The sequence below is a fragment of the Geotrypetes seraphini genome, chromosome 7 (genome assembly GCF_902459505.1).
Source record: "Geotrypetes seraphini chromosome 7, aGeoSer1.1, whole genome shotgun sequence".
NCBI lineage: Eukaryota > Metazoa > Chordata > Amphibia > Gymnophiona > Dermophiidae > Geotrypetes > Geotrypetes seraphini.
In genome coordinates this window covers 146,806,570-146,818,883 of record NC_047090.1, presented here as the reverse complement: position 1 = coordinate 146,818,883, position 12,314 = coordinate 146,806,570, and the positions used below count along the sequence as shown (strand labels likewise).

Here is a 12,314-nt window from a genome sequence, read left to right as displayed (position 1 = left end):
CAACATAAGGTCAAAAATATTAATATTATAAGGTCATATGTGCATCAGATTCAGTATGTGAACATTTCTCAGCAAAAGGCTGCTGTTTTGTAAGGTCGACATAATGTATCATATTTCGGGAAATTATTTTTCTGCCGTCAACTTAGCCTCTATTCGTTGCATTTGGCCCATGTACTGTGGGTCTGACTGCTAGGCAAGACTTCGTTTTTTTTAGTAGCTGGAATGGATGAAGTGACTATTGGAAGACATCACTTAGAACTGTAGAAAAAAAGAGTTGGAAGGGATCTCATGGGGTCAGCTAGTTCATCCTCTACCTTCAGGCAGTATCTAATACATCTACACCATCCTCTGTTTGATGTTTGCCTAATCAGCTCTTAGAAACCTCCACTCACTTTAAGTAAAGAACAAAGAGCAGGAAAGAGAGATTTAACTGATTCATGCATTCTGTAAAATGGTTCACAGTATTGCTTTCAAAAGTGCCTCTTCCCTAGGTTGGCTCCTGTTTTTTGTTATTTAAAAAAATAAAACAGGTGGTCTTTAGAAAACAGTAAATAGCCAGTTTTTTGTTTGTATTGTTTTTTTAAGCAATGCCTTTTTAAAAATTGGTGCAACCTATGTTTCGGCCTCCAACCAGTCTGTTTACATTTTTCTGGTGGCGGTAATGCATTGAACAGAGACAGATTCAAGGCATTGTGGGATGATTCTGCAGGAGCTTCTATAGAAAATTCTTCCACAGTGCTTTGGGGATTCAAGTGGTCTATGTATGCATCATGCTTATTGGATGGACTGTTTACGTTATTTGACCACCATACCATAGCCACTTCAATAAAAAGATAAAATAGTAAAAAGAGAGAAAAAAATAAACCTTTGTTCCTTGTCATCAGCAGCAGATAAATCCAGACAAGTGGGTTAAGTCCACCTACCAGCAGGTAGAGATAGAGAGCACAAAATTGGGCTCGGTCATAAATATGATGGTCTGCTCACTGGCACTTCAGTATTCTCTGTCTCCGCAGGCGGATGGATGGTCTTTCCTACTCTTGTTTTCATCTCTTGCTTGGAATGGAAGCAGTTGGTTGGTCCAGCCTGGCTTGGCTCCCATTGCAGCTTTGCTGTCTCAGTTGAGCATGGGGATTAGGCCACCTGGGTGCCTATTCCAGGGCATAGCTGGTGGTACCAGTTCCTTGCCCATCCCCTGGTCCCCCATATGCACTTGTCTTGAACGCCTATCCCCCTCCTCACATTAAAAAAACAAAAAGCAATTTGCGGCTAAGCCCAGAAGGAGTGTTAGGATGGGAGGCATTCAAGATCAGCTAACATTTACAATCTCAGTTTACTACAGTGAGTAGATTACTGAGTCAGCTATCTGGCTTTCTTTGCCCAGATGTTAACATTCATTTTATTTGCTCTTGAGGAGGACCCTCCCCCCCCCCCCCCCCCCCCGTCAGCATGTCTCGTGGCTGCTGCTGTTATTTGTGTGACCACCACTGGTGCTTGAGTGGTTACGCAGGTTTTGGCGGGAAGCTTCTGACTTCACCATGCTCTGCGTTAGGCCTTCCCTAATCGGAATTGGGGTCTTGGCAGTACTGGTGGGGGAGGAAACCTTGCTGCGGCACTTTGTTCTGGAGTGTCGGCGTCCAGATCAGGCGGTTTGTTTCCTATCTTCCAAGGGGCTCTACGGCCCTTTGTTTTTAGTGGGAAGGCGCCGCTTCAATAAAAAGAGAAAATAGTATATACTACAGAGCTCCTGAATCAAATTTTCACCTAGATTTTTAGAATGGTGCTCCAATTAAGCATATAAGTTATCAACGTGGGCTACTACTATCAAGTCAGGTTATTTTAGCACCAGGTCCCATTTTATGCAATGAGATCCTGTGCTAAAATAACCTGACTTAGCCCAATTAATAACTCTACCCCCACCACAAATCTTTATCACATTTTCCTCTCTACTACATTATAACATTGCTTCTTACAGCATTTCCACTCTTTACTGTTGAAAAACTATACTGAGAACAGAATTCATTTTTTTAAGGTTATAGGTTTACTAAGTATCTTCTGTTATCAGTTTGTTAGCATGTATCCGAAGCCCAGGTCTCTAAACCGTGCCACAAATTAAGATCCTGCAAATGTGCCCTGGACCCGTTCCCTTCCTACCTTTACGAGAAAATTCCCACGCAGGCTATTTCATCTCTCACCAGACTTTTCAACTCAGCCTTACTATCTGGCCTATTTTCCGTACAAATGGGACACATTGCCCTGTCCCCACTTCTGAAAAAAGCTGATCTAGACCCATCCTCCTCTTCCAGCTATCGTCCTATAGCAAATATTCCTCTCCTGACCAAAATGCTCGAGGCTATTATATCCACTCAGCTCTCATCTTACTTAGAGAGATTCTCCATTCTATTACCTTGCCATTATGGCTTCAGACCCAATTTCAGCACTGAATCCCTTTAATCTCAAAGATTCAACAACTTCAATCTCGTAATAAGTTTGCCATCCTACTGCAATTCGATCTATGCGGCCTTTGATGTTGTCCACCACGATATCCTAATTTACCAATTTTCTGAGATAGGCATTGATTCCACAGTCTTAGACTGGTTCTCAAAATTTTTACGATCCCGCTCTTACACTGTTAACATGAATGGAACCATGTCTTCTCTTTGGAGACCGCTGTGTGGTGATCCCCAGGGATCACCCCTGTCCCCTATTCTTTTCAACATTTATATGTCTTCTTTGAAATTCTTCCATCTATCTCCCTTTGGAACTCTATTTACATATGCAGATGACATCCTTGTCCTTCTCGAGATAGATTTGAACCTCACTAACCTCACCAAAAATATAACAGCTTGCATAATGAAACTCCAATCCTGGGCCCTCTCTGTACAAATGAAGCTGAATGAGTCCAAAACAAAACTATTCTGGCTTGGCCCAAAATTAGATCATTTACCCACGCTCATTCCTCTACCTTCTGGTCCCACACTGCAGATCAAATTCTCAAGCAAAGTTTTGGGCATCATTATTGACTCTACACTTTCCTTTAATGATCATCTCAACTCTCTGGTAAAAAAAAATGTGTTGTTTTTCTTTAGTCCTCACATGTTGAGGAAAATGATATCCTGCTTCCACCAACAACATTTTGCTGTCCTTGTACATACAATCAATCATTCTTTCCAGACTGGACTATTGTAATTCTATCTATCTAAGTCTAACCAATAAAAATCTTTAAAGACTTCAGCGGATTCAGAACACTTCGGCTAGGTTGATCTTCGCAAAAAGCAAATTCGACCATGTTTCCCTGCTTCTGTCAAAACTTCACTGGCTTCCGGTGATTTCTAGGATTCACTTTAAATGTACTGCCTAATATTCAAGATCTTACAAGGCATTCTTCTTCTCCTAATTCAATTATCCTGGAATTTTTCGAGACCCGACACTACCAGATCCACCCACAAACTATCTTTCGCCTCATTAAAAGGCATCATGTATGCAGGTAAATTAGGGAAATCCATTTTCTTCAAATTCACTGAGCTTTGGAATAACCTCCCTGCCCCGCTGCGGAACCTAGGCTCATTCCAATTATTCCGAAAGCATCTGAAAACCTGGCTTTTCTCTAAAACGTAAAGCTATCTATTTAAAATGTAAAGCTAGTTATTCTCTTCATAATCTCCAATTTCTTATTATGTCCTTCCCTCATTTATTGAATTTACCTGTAAACCGTACCGCGCTCTATCTTTATGGAGATGATGCGGTATATAAACTTAAGATTTAGTTTGGTTTAGTTTATTGGCCTTCCATAATTTTAACTGACTATTTCAGAGACATCTAGGCAGCCATTTTTATTTATAGGGCCAAAGCAGCTTCTGAAGGGGAGTGAATATTGTCAATATTCATATTGTTGTTGTTAATGATTATGATTAACATCTGGTAACGGCTGGAAAAACTGAGGAACAAGATGATACATCGTTTGTCTGTGGTATGGCCAAAGTGGTTTACATATTACATACAGGTTCTTTCTAAAATAAGTACCTATATATAATATGTAAACCACTTTGTAACCATAGAAAGACTGTATATCAAGTCTCATCCTCCTTTCTGTCCCTAGTGGGCTCAGTCATAAGTTTTTGTACCTGGGGTAATGGAGGGTTGAGTGATTTGCCCAGTCACAGGAAGCTATGGTGGAAATCAATTCTCAGCCCACTGCGCTAATCATTAGGCTATTCCTCCTTTTGGCAGATTTTTTTTTTTTTTTTTTTTTTAATCACTAAAATTCATAACCGGAATGGCTGTCCTGTCCTTGTCGAGTGGGTGGGTGAGATAGACAGCAAGTTATACTAGTCTTGGTTTTATCTCATTGCATGCAGGAAAGTGTACTCTTGTTTTTCCTAGTAAAATTCTATGGCTTCCCAAACCTGTCCTGGGGACCACATAGCAGGTCATGTTTTGGGATGTTTACAACAAATACACATGAGATAAATTTACATATAAGTGTATATAAATTTCTCACATGTATTCATTTTTAAAGTATCTTATTCTGATTGACTGTGGGATTCTTAGGCAGGCTTGGGAGGTCCTTAAATAGGGAAACAAGAGCGACATCTCTCTGTATGCAGTTGAGGTAAAATAGGATCAACTTGGTTCTATGTCTGGAGAAATGATCTCTGATTTCATCACTATGGGCCTCATTTACAAAGTTGCGGTAGTGATTATCCCAGGACAAGCAGGCAGCATATTCTTAACGTATGGGTGACGTCACCGACGGAGCCCCGGTACGGACACTTTTAACTAGAAAGTTCTAGTTGACCGCACCGCGCATGCGCGGGTGCCTTCCCGCTTGACGGAGGAGAGCGTGGTCCCCAGTTTCTTCGTTTCCGCGGAGCGAAGAAGACGCATGTGCTTTCAACGGCTGTTGAAATTTTCTACTTTGCCTTCCCGCTCGCATAATTTTCTTCCTTTTTTGCTTTTTTCCCTTCGGGTTTCTTTTTCGTCTAAAAAAAAAAAAAATTCTTTAATTTGTCTTTTCCTTTATTTTTCTGGCCGGCCCCGGCGGGGCCTGTTGCCATCATACAGGCCTCCGGGTTTGATTTTGCGGAGGCCGTGTTTCCATTCATGCCCCCTCAGCCGGGTTTTAAGAAGTGCCAGCGGTGTGCACGCCCGATCTCTCTCACTGACCCGCACAATTGGTGCTTACAGTGCCTGGGTCCAGAGCATCGGGCTGACACCTGCACCCGCTGTGCTACTCTTAAAAAACGTACGTTAAAGAATAGGCAGATCCAGCAGAACATCCTTTTTGGCACCGGATCTGCCATGGAGTCTGCCACACCATCGACGGCGCCGCTAAAGTCGGCACCGACTACCTCCACACCGCCTGATCCTTCCTCGGGGTCGATGGCGTCAGGTAAGCCGGCTAAGAAGCCTTCCACTTCCCTTGAGCGCCCTCCTGCCACGGCGGCGACACCGGTCCTCCCGGCATCCAGCCGACCCCGTAAACGCTCCGCCCCGATTTCGGTGAGTGCCTCGTCATCGGCCTCCTCATCGCCGGGGCGTAGAGCAGCACCTATGGTACCGAAAAAGAAAAAAGCGGTACCGGTGCCTCCTCTGGACGACCGCATTGCGGCCATACTCCAAACTCAATTACAGGAGCAGCTACAGCAACAACTACAGCACCTGTTGCCAACAATATTGGCCCCGCTCCTTCCGGTACCGGACTGGCCCGAGCCTCGCACCATACCACCGGAGTCGACTACATCGGTACCATTAAACACGTCCATGCCGGTGCTCGCGGCGGAACCCATCAACCCTCTCGTGCAACTGCACTCTGATGCTGATCCCCTCCGACATCGGGACCGTCGCCAAGCCGACCGAGACCGGCACCGCTCCTCTTCCCCCGGTACCGTCTCCATGCGTTCTGGCAAATCTCTCTCTTAAGACTCGCCACGCAGATCCATCCACACCACCGTCCCGTCCTATACACACCGACATCAGGGACCCGGACCTCTGGGAAGAATCCCAACCCGGTACCGACGATGAGGCTTCTTCAACCGACGAGGAACCCTCCACAATCGATACCGGTTCCAAGCCTGAACAATCCTCGTTCACAAAATTTCTTCGGGAAATGTCAGCGGCTCTCTCTATCCCATTAGAATCTGACTCTAAGAAGTCATAGGCTTTCTTAGATGCCCTAGACTTCAAGCAACCCCCCAAAGAATTCCTAAAGTTACCCGTCCACGACATCTTACGGGAAACTTTCTACAAGAATTGGGAGAACCCTCTCTCGGTACCGGGGGCCCCTAGAAAACTGGATAGTCTCTAGAGGGTCATCCCTATCCTGGGGTTTGACAAACCCCAACTACCCCATGAATCTCTTCTTGTCGAATCCACCTTGAAGAAAACCCAGGGATCCAGTATTTATGCTTCTACCCCTCCTGGCAGAGAGGGCAAAACGATGGATAAATTTGGCAAGCACCTTTATCAAAATTCAATGCTTGCAAACAGAGCCAATAATTACACCTTTCACTTTTCCTTCTACATGAAGCATCTGGTTCAACAACTCTCTTCATTACAAAAGTATCTTCCTGAACGTAAGGTCCCTCTTTTCCAACAACACATTTCCAGTCTGCTCCAACTCCGCAAATTCATGTGCGCTCTATTTATGATTCTTTCGAGCTCACCTCGAGCTTCGGCCATGGCGGTTGCCATGAGACGTCTGGCCTGGCTGAGAGTTTCCGACCTCGATGTTAACCACCAAGACCGCCTGGCTAACGCACCTTGTCTTGGTGATGAACTTTTCGGAGAGTCCCTAGACTCCACCACCCAGAAACTCTCTGCTCACGAGACCAGGTGGGATACTCTCATCAAACCAAAGAAGAAGACTCCGCCTGCTCGCCCCTATAGACAGCAGTCTTCATACCAACGCAGATTCTCAGCCAGACCTCTTCATCCACCTCAGCAACAACCTCGCCGACCTCGTCAGCAACAGCAAACTCAGGCTCGCTCCCAATCTCATCAACCTGCCAAGCCTCTCCCTCAGTCAAAACCTTCTCAGCCCTTTTGACTCCTTTCTCCAGGGCATAGCCAGTCTCTCACCAGCGTTACCTCTTCCTCAACCTATTGGAGGACGCCTGCAACTTTTTCTCAGCCGTTGGGAGGTCATCACGTCAGACCAGTGGGTCCTTACCATCATTCGCCACGGCTACTCTCTCAACTTCCAGACTCTTCCACCAGACAATCCTCCCGTAGAGTCTGCTTCTCACTCCTCTCAAACCCTCCTCCTTCTCAAGGAGGTTCAATCCCTCCTTCTTCTCAATGCCATCGAAGAATCCCCCAAGACCAAAGGGGTCAGGGATTCTACTCCCGCTACTTCCTGGTACCCAAGAAGACAGGAGACCTACGTCCCATCCTCGATCTCAGGGACCTCAACAAGTGTCTGGTCAAGGAAAAGTTCAGAATGCTCTCCCTGGCCACGCTTTACCCTCTTCTCTCTCAACACGACTGGCTATGTTCCCTAGACCTCAAGGAGGCCTACACTCACATTCCAATCAATCAGACTTCACGTCGCTACCTCCGGTTTCAGATACAGCACCATCACTACCAGTACAAAGTGCTACCCTTTGGCCTCGCATCATCGCCCAGGGTGTTCACCAAGTGCCTTATTGTGGTGGCGGCCTTCCTCAGGTCTCACAACCTCCAGGTGTTCCCCTACTTGGACGATTGGTTGGTGAAAGCACCTACGTCTCCGCTTGTGCTACAAGCCACTCAACACACCATCTCTTTCCTCCATCTTCTGGGGTTCGAGATCAACTACCCCAACTCGCATCTGCTTCCCACACAGCGACTTCAGTTCATTGGAGCAGTTCTCGACACCACTCTGATGAGGGCGTTTCTCCCCTCCGACCGTCAACAGACCCTGCTCCATCTTTGTCACCAGGTGCTCCTTCATCACTCCATCCCTGCTCGGCAGATGATGGTCCTCCTGGGCCACATGGCTTCCACGGTCCATGTGCTCCCTCTGGCACGACTCCACCTCAGAACACCTCAGTGGGCTCTAGCCAACCAATGGTCTCAGACCACGGACCTTCTTTCTCATCCCATCTGTGTGACATCGTCTCTTCAGCGATCTCTTCAATGGTGGTTGAACTCCTCCAATCTTTCCAGGGGTCTGCTTTTTCATCTACCCCCTCACTCCATGGTCATCACCACGGATGCCTCCCCCTACGCATGGGGAGCCCACCTGGGAGAACTTCGCACACAGGGTCTCTGGACTCCTCAGGAACGTCAACATCATATCAACTTCCTGGAACTCAGGGCCATGTTCTATGCACTCAAAGCTTTCCAACACCTTCTCTACCCTCAGGTTCTTCTCCTGTGCACAGACAACCAAGTCGCCATGTATTACATAAACAAGCAAGACGGCACCGGTTCTCCCCTCCTCTGTCAGGAGGCCATCCGCATCTGGACCTGGGCCACGGCCCGCAATCTCTTCCTCAAGGCTGTCTACATCCAGGGCGAACAGAACTCCCTGGCCGACAATCTCAGCCGCATCCTTCAACCTCACGAGTGGACTCTGGATCCGACCACACTCCACTCCATCTTCGATCGGTGGGGCATCCTCAGGTGGACCTCTTTGCAGCTCCTCACAACCATAAACTGCCCCTTTTCTGTTCCAGGCTCTACTCTCCTCATCGTCTGGCCCCAGATGCGTTCATGCTCAACTGGACAGGTCGGTTTCTCTATGCCTTCCCTCCACTTCCTCTGATGTTGCGGACGTTGTTCAAACTCCGCAGAGACAATGCCACCATGATTCTCATCGCTCCTCGGTGGCCTCGCCAACACTGGTTCTCTCTCCTGCTCCAGCTCAGCTCCAGGGAGCCCATTCCTCTTCCTGTGTTTCCTACTCGACTTACACAGCAGCATCAGTCTCTACTACATCCCAATCTGTCCTCGCTCCACCTGACAGCTTGGTTTCTCTCGGGCTGACCTCTCCACAGAATCTGTCTCAGCCTGTCCGTCGCATTTTGGATGCCTCCAGGAAACCGGCCACCCTCCAATGTTACCATCAGAAGTGGACCAGGTTCTCCTCTTGGTGTCTACTGCATCACCATGATCCCACCTCATTGGCCATGGAAACTGTACTGGACTATTTGCTCTCTTGGTCTGACGCTGGCCTCAAGTCTACCTCCATCAGAGTCCACCTCAGTGCCATCACTGTGTTCCATGAGCCTATCCTCGGAAAACCTCTTACGGCTCATCCCCTGGTTTCCCGGTTCATGAGAGGCCTCTTCAATGTCAAACCACCTCTGAAGCCTCCTCCAGTCGTCTGGGACCTGAATGTGGTTTTGTCAACCCTCATGAAACCTCCGTTTAAGCCTCTTGCCACTACTTCACTCAAATTTCTGACATGGAAGGTGCTTTTCCTCATTGCCATCACCTCTGCCAGGAGGGTTAGTGAGCTGCATGCACTGGTTGCCGTCCCACCTTTCACTGTTTTTCACCATGACAAGGTGGTTCTGCGCACCCATCCTAAGTTCCTTCCCAAGGTGGTCTCGGACTTTCACCTCAACCAGTCCATTGTTTTGCCTGTCTTTTTTCCCAAACCCCACTCTCATCCTGGGGAACAGGCGCTGCATACGCTGGACTGTAAGCGTGCCCTTGCTTACTATCTTGATCGCACCAGGGCTCACCGCTCATCCCCTCAGCCCTTTCTATCTTTCGACCCTAACCGTTTAGATCGCCCTGTCTCTAAACGGACGCTTTCTAACTGGCTTGCTGCCTGCATTGCCTTCTGTTATGCTCGGGCCGGTCTCTCACTGGAAGGTGCTGTCACGGCCCACAGAGTCAGAGCTATGGCTGCTTCCGTGGCTTAAATCTGCAAGGCTGCCACTTGGTCCTCAGTTCACACGTTCACTACTCACTACTGTCTGGATGCCTTCTCCAGACGGGATGGACTCTTCGGCCAATCTGTGTTACAAAATTTATTTTCCTAATGGCCAACCATCCCTCCTCCCCCTCTGTTAGCTTGGAGGTCACCCATACGTTAAGAATATGCTGCCTGCTTGTCCTGGGATAAAGCACAGTTACTTACCGTAACAGGTGTTATCCAGGGACAGCAGGCAGATATTCTTAGGACCCGCCCTCCTCCCCGGGTTGGCTTCTTAGCTGGCTTATCTTAACTGGGGACCACGCTCTCCTCCGTCGAGCGGGAAGGCACCCGCGCATGCGCGGTGCGGTCAACTAGAACTTTCTAGTTAAAAGTGTCCGTACCGGGGCTCCGTCGGTGACGTCACCCATACGTTAAGAATATCTGCCTGCTGTCCCTGGATAACACCTGTTACGGTAAGTAACTGTGCTTTCTCCCACGGCAAATACGCTGAAGTCCATAGGAATTGAATGGGTTTCGGTGCATTTGCCATAGGGAATTGCTACCTCAGCTTTGAAAAATAAAAGCTTATGTCATTCATGCAATTTTTTATTTTATTTTATGTGGTAAAGACATTTTAGGCCCCCTTTTAACAAAGCTGCATTGGGATTTTATTGCCGGTCAAGGTGGTATTGGCTCTGACGCTCATAGAATTCCTATGCGTGTCAGAGCTAATACTGCCACAGCCAGCGATTTTTAAAAAGCTTAACATGATTTTGTAAAAAGGGGAGAGGGTTAATTATATAGCAACATTTACATGTAATACTTGGCTGAAAACTATTTTTTTTCCACTTCATTCATTATTTGCAGCCAGGTATATTGCTGCAGCTCTAGTTTAAATACAGGTTGCTAAAACAGGTCTGCTGTATACAGTAAGGCAGGGAAACGTTTTTTTTTTTAATTTGGACTCCAGTCAAAATTTTTAGGGGGCATTACAAGAGAGAAATAACACTTAAAAATGGTTCATAGACAAAATCGCATGAGACAACGGCGCGCCGACAACTGAGCGCAAGGTTGACAGCGCGCCGAAGAAAAGCACTATTTTAAAGGGTTCCGACGGGGGTGTTGGTGCGTAACCAGTGTTCCCTCTAAGCTGCGCTGGCGTGCGCTGGCGCACAAAATATTACATCCAGCGCACAAGTTTCACGTCACAGCGCACGGCGGGCAGGGCGGCGAGAGGAGAATCGGGCGAGTTGGCTCATAACTTGCTGGCGCCCGATATTTGTAGCGCACAGCGAAAAAAATTTTGCTCACAACACCCGCCCGCTTAGAGGGAGCACTGTGCGTAACCCCCCCTATTTTACTTAACAGACATCGTGCTGGCGTTTTGGGGGGTTGTAACCCCCTCATTATACTTGTAACCAAATTTTTTGCCTGTTTTTTAGGGAAAAAGTTCAGTTTTAAGTATAATGTGGGGGTTACAACCCCCCAAACCCCCCACAACGGCAACGCAATGTCTGTTAAGTAAAGTGGGGGTTCCCCCCCCCCACAACCCCCGTCGGAGCCCTTTAAAATAGTGCTTTTCTTCGGCGCGCCGTCAACCTTGCGCTCAGTTGTCGGCGCGCCGTTGTCTCGCGCGATTTAGTCCCGTCACCCTTAAAAATAAACCTTTTTGTTATATAAAAATATTTTTTTAATCAAAATAAAAATATATGGCTTTGCTCTCTCCTCTTATCTTTTGTTGAGTAGCTTGACCACAGGGGCAGCCCCACAGCAGATCTCTGGCTCAGCTCCAACACCAAATGCTGACGTTTTAGGCCTAAATTGGCAAAACAAGGGAAATAACTTGGGACACCAAATGGCCTAGTCCAAAAACATAATTGAGTCCTCAAACAAAGAAAAAGGACTGGCAGTCCTTTTTCTTTATTTGAAGTTTTCGGCCTGGCATGTGGTTGGTTGTGGTTTGGGGTTTTTTTTTCTATTCTTGGTACTATGCATGAAAGCCTGCTTGCTTTCACATCTAGCTTTGCATACACATATAATACAATATTGTTGGTTGGGGGGAGCGGTTTACACCCACTTTCCCAATTTCTAGATCTCTATTCAAAGGGCAGGCTTTATTTATATAGTTTTTCCTTTTATTTAGATAATTACGCCACCCTTTATTAAGAATACCAAGGCCATTTTACAAATTCAAATAAACAAACATCAGCACTGATTTATAGCCTTCCATATTTGTATCTGTATGAAACTTAAGAGTTTCCAGTCTTAATGGTACCTAAGGAGAGGAAATGGAGTCATGGAGTTGGTAGCAGATTTGAGTCCTGCTCTCTTGGTTCCTAATCTAACCCATTTCTATGCTCATTTGGCTCCTCACACTTTGGAGAAGTACTTCAATTGCCAGTGGTAATTCAACTTTTAATAGTGTTTTTAGATGGGGCTAGTCTTTGCAATTGTGGGGCCCTTT

At 46.7% G+C, this 12,314-nt stretch overlaps 1 protein-coding gene across 3 annotated transcripts in view; it reads left to right on the top strand.

The window, feature by feature from the left end:
- SIX4 (SIX homeobox 4) overlaps positions 1 to 12,314 on the top strand; it is a 65,212-nt gene that overhangs the window by 5,070 nt on the left and 47,828 nt on the right. The gene's annotated exons all lie outside the window — the stretch shown is intronic.